Source organism: Littorina saxatilis, linkage group LG15 (assembly GCF_037325665.1).
Source record: "Littorina saxatilis isolate snail1 linkage group LG15, US_GU_Lsax_2.0, whole genome shotgun sequence".
Taxonomy (NCBI): Eukaryota; Metazoa; Mollusca; class Gastropoda; order Littorinimorpha; family Littorinidae; genus Littorina; species Littorina saxatilis.
The window spans coordinates 30744533-30760505 of record NC_090259.1 but is presented as its reverse complement, the minus strand read 5'-3'; the positions used below and the strand labels follow the sequence as shown (position 1 = coordinate 30760505).

At 41.1% G+C, this 15973-nt stretch overlaps 1 protein-coding gene and 1 long non-coding RNA gene across 2 annotated transcripts in view; one reads left to right on the top strand and one right to left on the bottom strand.

Annotated features, from left to right (window-relative positions):
• The window catches only part of LOC138947983 (uncharacterized), a 627639-nt gene that overhangs the window by 496504 nt on the left and 115162 nt on the right, over positions 1 to 15973 (bottom strand). The gene's annotated exons all lie outside the window — the stretch shown is intronic.
• Positions 548 to 2039, top strand: LOC138949057 (uncharacterized). Its single transcript, XR_011450154.1, has 2 exons — positions 548 to 818; positions 1465 to 2039. It is a non-coding gene; the product is annotated as an uncharacterized lncRNA (long non-coding RNA).

The following is a 15973-nucleotide window of genomic DNA, read 5'->3' as shown; positions in this document are numbered from 1 at the left end:
AGAAAATGAAGTGTATCGCTTTCTTTCTGGAGTTACCTCTCCCAGCGGCGTGTAGAACTGAACCACGTTGACCTCTTTGTCCTGGCCCAGTGCATGCTGGGAGCCGGCCACGGCCAAAATGGCCCCCGTGTGATTCCACCCTATCTGGGACACCTGCATTCCTGTGTCGATCAAGATTGGGTCTGAAAAGTAAATGTGCATAAAACTCTTTAGTGAAGCTTGTCACTGCCTTTGATTCACTTCAAACTGTTCTCATGTGACCAACAGTTCCCTGTGTAAGACAGACACAAAAGGAAAGAGACTGAGGAAACGCAAAAGAAATAAAGAGAGAAGAGAAACAATGACAAATACCATTCTTTTGTAAACGAGGGTAATAAAATAAAGCAGTAAATTGCTTTTTTAGACAGGTTTAAAATCTGTGCAATCTGGCGCATTCTGTGTGTGTGAGAGAGAGAGAGAGAGAGAGAGAGAGAGAGAGAGAGAGAGAGAGAGAGAGAGAGAGAGGGAGAGAGAGAGAGAGAGAGAGAGAAGGAGAGAGAGAGAGAATGAGCGCTTCTGCTAGGCAAAGAAGGATAACTCTTCGGTACTTCGCCGCTGGGGGCGCGCGAATACCAGGACTCGCTTTTACTTCCGCCTGTCCGCTATCTGCGCTTTCGCTTTGGACTCGTTCACTCCACGCTCAGTTCGACACTAGTCTTACTTTTTTCGCATCAAAACATGTCGAGGCCGTATGGTACCTGGACTTTGTCCGAGTTGAAAGCTGAACTGCGACAGCGGGATGCACGAACTTCGGGTCGGAAAGCAGATTTGGTTGAAAGGTGAGTTCAAAGTTGCTTCAGACTGAAGTTCAGTGATTTCTGTCAAGTGTGTGTCAGTTTGTGATCGCCGAAACTGACTGAGACTGACGTCGGCACGGTTTTGTAGCCTTTATTTTGGGCTTAGTTTGGAGAAAATTACTGCGGAAAAAATTAAAGGTTCTTGTTTAAAATTTAGCCCAGATTACTATGATAGTGGCACTCTTGACTCTTGTGCTGACTGAGTAGGCATGTTTTGAGACGTTCGTGAAATATTCTCCCACTCCACTTCCCACCGATCAGCTGTCATGTTCCCTCCACTGTGTGATAAGACTTAGTTTAAATCAAAATGTAATGCAGATACAGACACGTTGCTACACACAAAAAATCATAATTAGAATTAAAATTGTGAAAATCAGACTTAGCAACTTAATTACTTAGTTATAGTCATTGAGTCATTGTCATGGCCCAGTGATGCATTGAGAAATTGGTTTTTTTTATTGGGGGGGGGGGGGGGGGTTGGACTGTCACAGAACATAAATAACAGAAGACAATATTTTGAATATTCAGCTATATTTAGTATATATTTATTAGCTCTACTGCTTGTAGAGTTTACATATGAACATTTAAATATGCACACATTAATTTCATACCCATTGTGTGATTTCAGGTTGGAGTTCTATGGGATGGGCTGAACAAACAACTACATCACTCCCCACATCTACCTGTACCATTAGTACACATAAAAATACCGGATAAACCCGTTAAAGGAACAGAGAAATTTACAATCACTGAGCCTCACATAAGCCTCAATCACTGAGAGGATATTTGGATAATCAACCACCAGTACATGTATACAAGTACACCCCAACAAGGGAAATGAGTAATAGTCATCTATAAATGATTATTCTCAATCGAGAAACAAAATGATAAGGATATGGATTTAAATAGTTGTCCCCTGACGAGGCTACCTTTCAGTTTCCCCAAAAAACCACTATACAATCACACATTCAAAGAAGTTGTCCAAACAGCTTGAAACTGTAAATATAGCCGAAAAGTACCATCTTTGGGAGAGGTACTTAGGGATCTCTGGGCTGCCAACTGCATTTGCCGGGTTTCGCAGACTCTTGATTTTTAACCCCTATTCTTTAAATTTAAGAGTTGTTGCAGGTCAGGTTAGTTTCAGTTGTTCATGGTTTACTTGTGTCACTGTGTGATGAATAAAGTGTCATATATATGCCTGAACGAATTGGTGAATGTCTGTGTGTGATGAGAGTGATAAATGAACGAAGAATTGTGCAATGCATGGATGGCATTTTGTGTTTGGGCAGACTTCTGATAATATAATATTTTTTGCAGTTTGCAGCAAAAGATAAAATTATTATCTGAACTTGATCGGTCAATTCAACTTTATCCATTAGCTGTATATGAAATATCAGGAGGATGCATAACACACTGTCAATCATTTTGCAATTGTTTAAAAAAAATGTGAGTTTATGAATTCAGAATCAGATTGCTAAGACTGTGTAGTGCTATTTGGCAGAATATATTAATCTGTGAAGAATCACTTTGATCTTAATTTGAGCATTGAATGAACTACTGTATAGCTAATATCTCCTTGTAATCTTGCAAGAATGAGCACTGAAGATGTACTGATTCATAGAGTAGGCTTAACTCTCACTCACTGATGCATATACAAAAACTAAATAAGCACACGCACAAGACTCAGTATTCACTGCTCACAAAATCAATGCATAAAATAAACTGTACACACAGACAAATGTAAGTGTAAAGTTTCAGTTGATTAATCACTAGTACAGTAATAACCAACAGTTAAACAAAACACACAGACCAGCACAAAAAGTTAACAACAGTGATGTGCACCATTATACAACACTCAGTATATGAAATATATCTTGGCAAACAGATTCAAGCCTGCCATATCACATACTGACTAAACACAGACATTCCAGGTACTATGGCTCTGTGGTGGTGACCACAAACTAAACAGTTCCAGCTAGCAGCAGATATTTGGTCAGTCACAATGGCTCACACCTGCATAGATGAGCACAGCTATAATATATGTGTGACTGTTCACAGTTCAGTGTACACTGAACTGTGAACAGTCACACATATATTATAGCACACTCACACATATACTAAAATAATAACCTCTGCTCATGTCTTTCAGTATTGGCGTTAACCGCTAATTACCGGTATTTTACCGGTTGAAACGAGAAAATACCGGAACATAATTGGCTGCCGGTATGACCGACGAGGTTGATTTTTAGAACTACCGGGTTTTTTTTCGCTGGTTAAAAAATAAAATCAGTACTCTGAGTTGGACTCTTACTGGTTCCAACGACCTGCCTACCGTTTTTTTCTGGACTGTTTGCATCATTAAAGTTTGCGTACAGGTTTGAAAAAATACTAGCGCCATCACTGGTCTTTACTCAAATCGGATAATGAATTTTGGAATTTACCCATTAGTATCACTAATACATTGATCCACAGCTGCATTCATATAACCAGTGAACAAAAAAGTGCAACAGGGCTTATTTGTGCCCTGTGATGTTCAGGTGAATACCACTATCCCAGCCGATGCCTTTAGAAACAGATGTGAAAAAAAAGTTTATGATTTTCTCAAGAAAACACAAATGACTGTAGTATTATGCAGTACTTGTAGAAAGAAAAGTACGCATTCATATCAAGTTAGGACACGTCTACCTCAGTGTGAGCATGCCTGCATAAAACAAAATAGCTTTGCATTTGACTAAAAGAACAAGAACAAACATTATGCATGTTTAGACACGACGTTGTTCCTGAAGTTGCAAAGCGCAAAGCACACAGACAATATGACTGTGGCCTGCTAACCATCCATCGCTTTCTCCTCTCAACATCTTTGGAAAACTTAAATCCCTTTGCTTTGTTGCAGTTCACTACACAACACTTGTTCGGCATTCTTCCGCAAAATATTATCTCTGCCGCTGTGTCCCGGTCAGTGACACGACTGTGTTACCCTTCCGCAGCGAAGCGAAATTGCGGGCCCGCCGCTGGAGCACAGGCCTGATTCTCGTGCGCCACCTAGCGGTAAACCCGGAGAAGCGTGTTTCCAGCAGAAGCGCTCATTCGTGCAGCCTCCTATATTCCGTATGCCGAGGCTATGCAAAGAGCAGAAAACGAAATCAATAACGAAAAAGCGGAAAGACTACAGAGGGTAGCCCCCTCCCAGTCTCCACGCGAATTAAAAGACAGTTTCTGGAGAGCGGATGCTCCCCAACAGACCTCAACCCCCCAAACTGGATACGCTAATGCCGTTCACTACGGCCGTTACGACAGAGATAAACACCCCCCCAGCTCACCCCTGGTGAAAAGTTCAGTCAAAACAAACCATAAGGAGGCGGACAGTGGCACTCACCGCACTGCAAAGAGCCCACTAAACAAAGAAAAAAACAAGCCATTTAACCAAGAATAATTTGTCACCTCAGTGGCCGATCAAATTTACAGTAAAGTGATGAAAAAGATCGAAACCGACCTAGAACAAAAACAGCGAGACATTAAACTTTCACAGGAGAGGGAACTGACAGCAGAAGTCCTCAAAAAAGTCGATAGCCACAGAGACTCTGTGTTCGTAACAATCCAAAAACCAGAAGAAAAAGACCTGAGAGGCACCTAGAACTCTGCCTCACCTCTATCGTGACTGCTAGGCAGAAGCAGAGCCCCGAGGCTCTCATCAACTTATTAACGGATACCTACTGTTTTGTGACCAAAAAAAAGTGTCCGCCCCAAAACCAGACACCTGTCTCATGGCCCTCAGCGCTCTCGCGGGGAGCAGAGACCTGTCGTCTGAAGAAATCCTCACAATTACAAAATCACTGTAAGTCCCTTATAATCTTTGACCCCCTAAATGGGGGGAAAATAAAATTATTCCAGAATTACACATCGCTACATTAGTAAAACATCTCAACTGTGAAACAATCAATGTACAACTTTATCTTCTTGTTTCTGCCACCCAAACTCACTCCCCCTTTCACCCCCCCCCCCCCCTCTTCGCCTCAGTTCACAGCCGTGGTGACCTTTGTCTGGCCCCCTCCACGTCTCACTAGATCGTTATTGAGATCACTTATATATAACCTAGTTTACAGTTGTTGGTTTAAACAAGTTTAACTTTATTTCTGAATTGATACTCACAGCAAGCAAACAAACAGTCATCCATCTGCCCGTGCCGCTTACCTGAACCTTTCCTGATAAACAGTCAATCCCGGGCCAAATCAAAATAATAACATTGACAAATCTAAACCCCGACACGATCTTCCCCCTTCTTTTTTCTCTTCGTTCTTTTTGGCTCACGTAAGTGTAGCCTATGCGATCGTAACTTTGTCTGTCTGTGCGTGCGTGCGTGCGTGCGTGCGTGTGTATGTCTGTGGTAGAAACTTTAAAGTGTAACTAAACAAGCAAAAAGGAAAAACATCGTTCAGCAACCTTTACACTTTGATATGAAGAAGGGCCTCGTATACTGTCGAACTGCGAAAAAAAAAAAAAATTCTCTCACTCTGACACTGTTTGACGGACATGTGAAGTGCGCGCCAGGAACGACAATCTTCTCATTTTACCTGATTAATGCCCTTAATTTTTGGTTCTGGTACTTTCAGTTCCGGCTGTTGTCATCAATCTACCAAAATAAAAGATCAAACGGAGTTTTCGATTTTTATTTCATGGTTCAGAAAAATATTGCTTATTTTCTGAAGTCAACCGTTTTAGCGAATCTTTCTTTGATTCTTAAAAGTCATTTCAGATTTTTGAAAAATAGTTAACGGTTAGTAATTACCAATATATCGTAAACAAACATATCGATAGGTTTTGGTAAGAAGACACAAGTGCGATGAATGTGGTACCAGTATTTTTGTGGTAAGTAAGGATGCATTTCTTTGCTGTAAGCACATTTACAATGCACATTTAATCTGTTTAGCAACATAAACGAAAGCATGGTACAGTGCCGCTTGTTTGTGGTCTATCTTTTCGAGGCAGATGCGTAACAATTAGGGTCTCAGTTGGAAAAAGCTGCTCGGAACCAGAGCAGATTTGGCTTGGGTTCTTTGAGTGTGAATGATCGACGAGTGGCTTGACATTTTTAACGAATCATTACTGTAGCCTACTTGAAACCATCATCTGTTTCTGAATTTGTCATCAGTTATGATTGAGCAGTCTCATAGGAATCGTCCATAAAATGTTAAACCAAAAAAGGGCAGACGATTCTGAATCACACAGGCTGCTGTACAAAATCAGATCTAAAACGATATTTTGAACTGCGACGTCTGCGTAAATGCCCTGTAACAAAATACCTTGTCCTGGTCATGTGTATACACATCCAGGGCCGGACTACCGGGGGGTTATGGGGGTTGCGCAACCCCCCCCCCCCTAGCCTAAACATGTACCTTACTTATTTAATTTTTTTTTATTATTGCCTATTTTATGCCGTTTTATGCAAGGAGCGACCATTTTCTTATCTCAGATAATGACCTACCCGTCAGCTTCGCCCCCTGACCCCCACAACGAGGGGGGGGGGGGGGGGGGTGGGTTCTAGGCTTTCCGGACCCCCCCCCAGCCAAAAAATAAAAATATTGAATGAGGTATGCATTTCTTTATTTTACATTGAGTTTCAATTTTGGGGGTATTAATCAGTGACAAAATCTGCTGCCTGAAACTGGTAATGATCATCCTTAGAATGCACCAGATTGCACCATTTTGCATCCTTTTTTTCAAAATTTTGCGGGGGGGGGCATGCCCCCGGACCCCCCTAGCAAGCTAGGCGCTTCGCGCCGTCGGCTCGGCGCTTCGCGCCTTCACACCCATATCTTCACAATATACTTTTGAAAAAACCCAGTCATAAAATGAACTGATCCGCCCCTGCCGCCAGGGGGGACATCCCCCTGGGCCACCACTGGCAACCCCCCCCCCCTCCTCTTCGCCTAGTCCGGCCCTGCACATCAGCTTCTATTGGGAAGATCAGTATTTTATATTAATCACAAATACAAGATTAGAAATAGTTCTGAAGATCGCCTAGCTTTGATTTCAGTTTCAGCGGCAAACTAGCAGATCTGTCCAAACCGGCATCGTTTCATTGTTGAAACTTGAATAATCCCAAATAGATCTGAGTGGGGGCAAGTTTTATAGTATTTCAATTTTTTACGGCAGTTTTATTTAAAGATAGTGTAGTGGATGTCTCTGGTGCTGACTACAGTTATATGCATTTTTATATTTAGTCAAGTTTTGACTAAATATTTTAACATCGAGGGGGAATCGAAACGAGGGTCGTGGTGTATGTGCGTGTCTGTGTGTCTGTGTGTAGAGCGATTCAGACTAAACTACTGGACCGATCTTTATGAAATTTGACATGAGAGTTCCTGGGTATGAAATCCCCAGACGTTTTTTTCATTTTTTTGATAAATGTCTTTGATGACGTCATATCCGGCTTTTCGTGAAAGTTGAGGCGGCACTGTCACGCCCTCATTTTTCAACCAAATTGGTTGAAATTTTGGTCAAGTAATCTTCGACGAAGCCCAGACTTCGGTATTGCATTTCAGCTTGGTGGCTTAAAAATTAATTAATGACTTTGGTCATTAAAAATCTGAAAATTGTAACAAAAATAAAATAAAAAAATAATAAAACGATCCAAATTTACGTTTATCTTATTTTCCATCATTTGCTGATTCCAAAAACATATAAATATGTTATATTCGGATTAAAAACAAGCTCTGAAAATTAAATATATAAAAATTATTATCAAAATTAAATTGTCCAAATCAATTTAAAAACACTTTCATCTTATTCCTTGTCGGTTCCTGATTCCAAAAACATATAGATATGATATGTTTGGATTAAAAACACGCTCAGAAAGTTAAAACAAAGAGAGGTACAGAAAAGCGTGCTATCCTTCTTAGCGCAACTACTACCCCGCTCTTCTTGTCAATTTCACTGCCTTTGCCATGAGCGGTGGACTGACGATGCTACGAGTATACGGTCTTGCTGAAAAAATGGCATTGCGTTCAGTTTCATTCTGTGAGTTCGACAGCTACTTGACTAAATATTGTATTTTCGCCTTACGCGACTTGTTTGTTGTAATATTAAAATGATTGTTCTTTATTTACACAATTGAATAATTTGTATTTATTTGTTTGCAGATGACGGCATACTGAGTGCTCCAAGAACATACGCCTGCTGGCATTTTGTGTCTTTTCTGAAGACGTCGAGGCAAGCAGAAGTCACGGTCCTGGCCACACACACACAATGACATGAACAAGAAATGATATTTTTTCATGGGCATATCCAGTATTAAAACTTTATTACCATGCAAACGCAACGATTAGAATTTAGAGAAGGTCATCGGTCACACACACACACACACACACACACACTGGGCGGATCCGGAGGGGGGTTCCGGGGTTTCCGGACCACTTAGGAGCCGGCCTTTGTATTCTAAGTGACGATTTTGGAAAGAAGTTGGCTAATTAGTTTGCTCAGGTTGCGCCAGATCGATCAATTGTCCTTGTTGTGATTAAAATTTTTCTTCTTAATATATTTACTTTTTTGGAAGGTGTATTGGGGGATGTTTCTTGGCTGATTGATCCATTCCCCCCCCCCCCCCCCCCCCCCCCCCCAAGGAGGTTGAACGCTTCGCGTCTTCAACTAAACGCTTCGCGTCGTCAAATTGTCCCTATAAAAAGAAATTTGGAAACTCCCCCTTAAAAATGATGTGATCCGCCCCTGCACACACACAAACACACACAAATAGAGAAGTAATAAATGGATACAGTTTTTCTTTATTTAAATTACAATCAGATGTGGTCGTAGAACAGGCACTGTAAACAAAACCTAGCATGATATACCACTTGTGTGATGTTTCGGTCAATATCTTTATTTTCCTTTCAGAAATACATTGGCGTTTTGAATGTCAAGGGAAGTGATACAAATGCTGCAGCGGGCTATCAAGAACGCGAAGGCAAACAAGGTAAATACCTACTTCTGACATTAGTTAAATTCTGGACATCATATTTTTATTTTTTTCACAACAATAAAACGAAACTTTGGCATATGTTTTAGCAATATATTCACAATAAAACCTATGAGTTTGAAGGCTGCATCTTGTTTTGTTTATTTTTGAGAATTTTTTTGCAAACCCATGCAAATGGCCAGTTTCTGGGGAGAGACTGGGGAGATAATGGCCAGTATAGAAAGAGTTAATAAGTAAACACGCAAATAACATTTATGTATCGATCGAATTCCTTTCAGATACTTATGACTTTGTTGTTGTTTGACCGAAACTTCAAAGGAACTACAAAACACACGTCATGTACTCACTTTGTTGTTGTTTTGACATTGAACAGCACACACACAATGCAATCAAACACATGACGTTTTTTTTGTTGAGTTCCTTTGAAGTTTCGGTCAACCTGAAAAGCCAAATGATAAAGTTTTGTCGGCCTCTGACGTCACATGACTCAAAGAAGGGAAATCCAATCTCCAATCGATACATAAACTGTTATACTGGATTGTTAACTATTATATATATATATGTTAAACATTTGATTTGATTTTTTATTTCAGATGAACTACCCAGTTTGATAACAATTACTGGAGTGAACACATTTAGCTTCTTCATCTTCTTCTTTGTTCATGGGCTGAAACTCCCACGTTCACTAATGATTTCGCATGAGTGAATTTGTTCGTGTATGACTGCTTTTACACCGCCATTAACGCAGCCATATGCCGGCTTCAGTAGCCATGTTGAATGTCAGAATGTGTTCAAGTTGAACAGGACATAATTCTTTGATTTGGTCATTTTTTTGTTTGTTTGTTTGTTTGCTTAAAGGCATACTAACGCACTCCCGTGTTTACAAAGTGTAGTTTGCCCACAATCGATGTCAAACGCACCATAAGACCATATAATGACGATACGTCACCATGCGCGGACCATAATACATGCATTACAGCTTGTTCTAGCCTCTGAAAAAGTGAGGATGTCAACAAAGCCGCGGTGTTCTCTCCCTTGCATCAACGTTACATGTGTTGCCAAATCTATAAATAGGACGATCCAGATCAAAATGAAAATTCAAATATCTCAACATTTAAGGGGTCCTAGACCACAATATTTTGCAGGGAACTTAATTTAGTCTGTCTCCAGCTGTTGGTAAAACAATTAGCGTGTATAGTCATCGAGTACATATGGCTTTAACGCCCAGTCCACCACGAAGGCTGATATCACTCATTATCAGGGCGGTGCTGTTTTAGACATTTAACGTGCGCCACACACAAGACAGAAGTCGCAGCACAGGCTTCATGTCTCATCCAGTCACATTATTCTGACACCGGACCAACCAGTCCTAGCACTAACCCCATAATGCCAGACGCCAGGCGGAGCAGCCACTAGATTGCCAATTTTAAAGTCTTAGGTATGACCCGGCCAGGGTTCGAACGCCTTACCACTAGGCCACTGTGTTGCGGTTTGATTTGGTCATAACCATGACTTAAAAAAAAAAAGCGAAGACTTGATATGCAGCCACTGATTGATGTATGATCTGCTTTTAGGACCGAGACCGGCAACGAGAGGCAGATCTGGTGCAAGACAGAGGTTGGTTGGTTTTTGGGGTTTAATGTCTCTTCAGCAGATGCTAGCTGCTATTCGAGACCGGGTGCAAGACAGAGCAAGTCGCCTGCATCAGGTGAGAAAAAATTCCTTCTATTAATGGTGTCTCTGTTCCCTGGTTTTTGGCTCACGTAAGTGTAGCCTATGCGATCGTAACTTTGTCTGTCTGTGCGTGCGTGTTTGTGTGCGTGTGTGTGTGTGTGCGTGTGTTTGTGCGTGTGTATGTCTGTGGTAGAAACTCTAACATTTGAAGACGTCACATTACATTGACGTCACATTATGACGTAAGAGAGTTAGACGTCACGCGCAGGAAGTACTGAAAGTCTCGGTCATTATTATTTTGAGCGGGCCGAAACTAGTGTACATGCAGACAGACAGATCTAGATCTAGTGTCTCGCTTTCTTGCACAGTTTCACCTATTCTCTTTCTGTGTGTGTGTGTGTGTGTGTGTGTGTGTGTGTGTGTGTGTGTGTGAAATTTGACATGAGCGTTCCTGGGTATGAAATCCCCAGACGTTTTTTTCATTTTTTTTGATAAATGTCTTTGATGACGTCATATCCGGCTTTTCGTGAAAGTTGAGGCGGCGCTGTCACGCCCTCATTTTTCAACCAAATTGGTTGAAATTTTGGTCAAGTAATCTTCGACGAAGCCCGGACTTCGGTATTGCATTTCAGCTTGGTGGCTTAAAAATTAATTAATGACTTTGGTCATTAAAAATCTGAAAATTGTAAAAAAAAAAAGTTTAAAAAATTTATAAAACGATCCAAATTTACGTTTATCTTATTCTCCATCATTTGCTGATTCCAAAAACATATAAATATGTTATATTCGGATTAAAAACAAGCTCTGAAAATTAAATATATAAAAATTATTATCAAAATTAAATTGTCCAAATCAATTTAAAAACACTTTCATCTTATTCCTTGTCGGTTCCTGATTCCAAAAACATATAGATATGATATGTTTGGATTAAAAACACGCTCAGAAAGTTAAAACAAAGAGAGGTACAGAAAAGCGTGCTATCCTTCTTAGCGCAACTACTACCCCGCTCTTCTTGTCAATTTCACTGCCTTTGCCGTGAGCGGTGGACTGACGATGCTACGAGTATACGGTCTTGCTGAAAAATGGCAGCTACTTGACTAAATATTGTATTTTCGCCTTACGCGACTTGTTTTTGTTATGTGATTAATTTGTGGTATGGTCGAATTGCATACGTCAAAGTCTGACCAGATCTGGGATGTTGAGATATTTTTCACGACTGGGAAGGCGTGTGCCTTTAATCTGTGTGCGACTTTTCCTGATCGCTGCAGACCAATGCCGGGGGACACTGTTGATTCAGTCTCTCGAGCTGTCTCATTCGCCGTCTCTAACTCCTTGAAATCTGTGTTCAAAGTTTTGCCTGTGTGGTACACGATTTATGAGGACTGACGGGGTTACCTCTCGGCTTTTGGGTTGTCTTTCTTATCGACCGACTATTTCAATCTTCGGTTCTGTAAATCAAAGGCAATCAGTACTATCGGCCCCCTGTCACTTTACACTTCTGATCAATCATATACGATTCCCACCAATACACAACATAGCGGCAATATCACAAATTGTGACCCACGTTTGATATGGCCACGTCACGAAGACAAATTTCGACTACGAAACCTATTTCTTTGTTTTCTCCCAAACCCCATAATATGTTAAAATCTTCCTCTGTTTGGACCACGGTTTTGTGCACGATCTATACCTGACCGGTATTTTATCAGGATATAGAGCAACACACACACACACACATCCCGCTCCTGCTTGCACAGGCTGTGATAGCTGCTAGGCAACGTCAGTGTTCCAGATATGAGTGAAGATAATTTTAAACCTAGATATGACGACCTGCGATTTGGAAGACACCAAATGACGACTTCAGTTTTGTCCCGACCTAAATGCGGAGGTGGTACGAACAAAAACGGCAAGAACAAAAAAATATATATATATAAATCAAAAGAATTGAATATGTAAAAGCAGTGACAATACGTCCCTTCTCTAAAAAAAAAAAAAAAAAAAAAAAAAAAGATAAAATAAAGAAATAAAGAAAAAGAAAACAATGAAAATAAAAATAAAAGACAACAGTAACAAAAAGTAGTAAAAAAACACAACAACAAAACAACTTGGCCAAAATTTCAATCAATTTTATTGAAAAATGAGGCCTGGGTGTGACAGTGCCGCCTCAACTTTTACAAAAAGCCGGATATGACGTCATCAAAGACATTTATCGAAAAATTGAAAAAAAGTCCGGGGATATCATTCCCAGGAACTCTCATGTATGTGATAAGGTGGAGTGGAAGGGGGGATAGGCCAGGAAGTATTCACATGAGACGCCGAGACAGAGGTTGATCTAACATGTCTTTATTAAAATACACCAGAAGGCAGTGTAGTTCACTCTTCAATGCAGAATTAAACAAACGAAGTTATGGCGGGGCCGTTCAACAAATCGCCGGTCTCAAATCACTCAACACACACACAGACCGCCCAGGGTCTTGTCACCTTCGCGTCACGGGTCAGACTGACCGCCTCACGCTATCGGGGGCCGAATGCGCGCGCACAATACGAATTAACCAATCAGCATGTAAACATTCAACCAACCACGACACATGCATCCTAAGAGCACAAGTACAACAAAGACATACAGTGATACACACATGGTCGCCTCACGGGGAATAAACGGGACAGGGATTGGCAGAGAAAAGCAAAAACAGTGGCCGTGAAATCTCCACACGGCTACATGTAAAATTTCATAAAGATCGGTCCAGTATAGTTTAGTCTGAATCGCTCTACACACACACACGCACAGACAGACACACACACACACACACACACACATACACCACGACCCTCGTCTCGATTCCCCCTCTATGTTAAAACATTTAGTCAAAACTTGACTAAATGTAAAAAAGGAGTGCAAGACGTTGACCAGACATTAAGTAATAAGAAAGTAATATAGTAATCAGCAAATTTGGTTCAGCAAAATCAATTTTGTAGAAAATACCCAAGTTTGTTCCGAAGCCTGAGAACTATAGTGAGTGAGTCAGATCAAATTTCATGCAGACACCGCTAGTTAGGGTTAAGGTTATATTAACCCAGACACCCAAACCCAGACACCGCTACCGCTGTCAAGGCTTATGTCAACACAGGTCAGATTGACGCAGATACGAGGTGGATGGGAGTTTGACATGAGGGGCGGATCAGGCTTAGCTTTTAAAGGGGGAGAGGGGCGCACTTGCACTTCAAACACATTTACAATGCAGTGCTGTGTACACATATATTGTTGAAAACAAACATTTTGATCATTGAAGCCACAGTATTTGAGTTGTTATGATCATGCATAGAAAAAAAAGCATGTTTGTGCAAAAGATATCGAGTAAGACCGCTAGCTAATTTCCTGCTTTTGTCTTGGCATCTTCAAATGGACGAGATAGTTTTTCTAGGGCTATGAGCCCTCGTACATGTTTTAAGATCTGGGTTTTTTCCTTGACATGGGGGCAGGCATTCGTCTGCGCATGCGCTAATGTCGGCAAGGTTAAACATATATTGCCTAAGCCGCCACATTGGAGAGTTTTTGTGTGAATTGGACCTTAGAAAGTTCAAGGGACCTTAGCTGTACTGTAATTTAGAAACACCTGCAATGATTTGCTCAAAACGCAGACGAAGAAGAAGAAGACCGGGTTCAAATCCACTCGCATCAGTACTAGATATTGTAGGCCCTACTTCAGTCAAAGTTTCGATCAAGCTGTCGGTTTGGTTTTCCTAAACCAACATATGTGTCAAGTCTAAACTTGTAACCAACTTTGAAATCGATGGAAATAACAAAGGCAGGTTCTATGATATAAAACGTTCAGCTACAGCGGCTAAACTATGTCAACGCTTATAATCCCATCATTTTGAGACTTTCATGGAGAGTTTGTTTGTTTGTTTGTTTGTTTAACGCCCAGCCGACCACAAAGGGCCATATCAGGGCGGTGCTGCTTTGACAGTTAACGTGCGCCACACACAAGACAGAAGTCGCAGCACAGGCTTCATGTCTCACCCAGTCACATTATCTGACACCGGACCAACCAGTCCTAGCACTAACCTCATAATGCCAGACGCCAGGCGGAGCAGCCACTAGATCGCCAATTTTAAAGTCTTAGGTATGACCCGGCCGGGGTTCGAACCCACGACCTCCCGATCACGGGGCGGACGCCTTACCACTAGGCCACCGTGCCGGTTTTCATGGAGAGCAAACATGGACATTCAAGTCATTTGTAATGCTCAAGCTGCTGCATTTTATGTATGCACCTATATCTGAACATGACGACTTGAAGAAAACAAGAACGCTTCCCTGTGTCTTGACATGTCCTGCTTTTCCTTCACTCAGTGAGAACAATTTCTTCTCAGTGTATCATACTATGCCTATGCGGGCGGGGAAATAGCTCAGTCGGTTGCGGCGCTGACTTCAAAACCAGTTGTCGCTATCGGCGTGGGTTCGATCCCTACGTTCGGCGAGGGATTTATTTCCCAGAGTCAACTTTGTGCAGACTCTCTTCGTTGGCCGAACACCCCCGTGTGCACGCATGCGCACGATAAAGAACCCAAGTTCACAGCGAAAGTCTCAGGGCTTCGAAACATGAATACACGCATGCAGGAAAGAGAGAGAGAAAAAAAATCCTATATGGGTAGCGCCGTATACTGTATGGCAGCTCGATTTCCCCAGAGAGAAAGCAGCCCGAATTTCCATGAGGGTAACCTCACAGGACTATATACAATCTTATCCTTATCCTTATCATCCTTATGCTACTCAACCAATCACTGAATCAATATGAAGCTTATCTATAGCGCGTATTCCGTGGGTACAGTTCTAAGCGCTTGTCGAAGAGTTGTCAACACAGGACTAACAAAGAAACTGACATCTACAGACGGACACGAACCCTATCACACACTAGCAAACCCTGATACACATACAACAAACAACTGTTTAACAACAATGTACACATCAATAGCTATAGGTCCAAACAAAATAATGTTAAGCACAAAGAAAACACCTCTCACCATAAGAGCACGTACAGCACAAGAATGTCTTTTGCTACTCTACCCACATTAATTACTCTCAACCTGAGCTTCTCCAGCCTTATGATACAAAAGAAATCTTTTTGATAGTTCAACTTTGGTACATGTTTACTTTTATTCCAGGAATAATCTTTTCCCGTGTGAAACCCTTTGCAAAAGTGTATCTATCTGATATGCATAACGACAGAAAAGTGTTCTGTTTGACTTGACTTGTACTATTCACTTTTTTCAATTTGCTTTTAACATTTACGTACATTACACACGGAGAAAGCAATATTTTCATACTTTCTTAAAGAACATCAGTACCTCTTTTGGTTGTATTTTATTTTTCTGCCAGAAATACTTTTTTTCCCAGGTCAGAACGTACCTTACAATCATGTTCAATATAGTTCTTGTAACTTTACACTATTGTTTCAAATAAAAGCATTTTCCCATTTCTTCTCCTTGTTTTGTT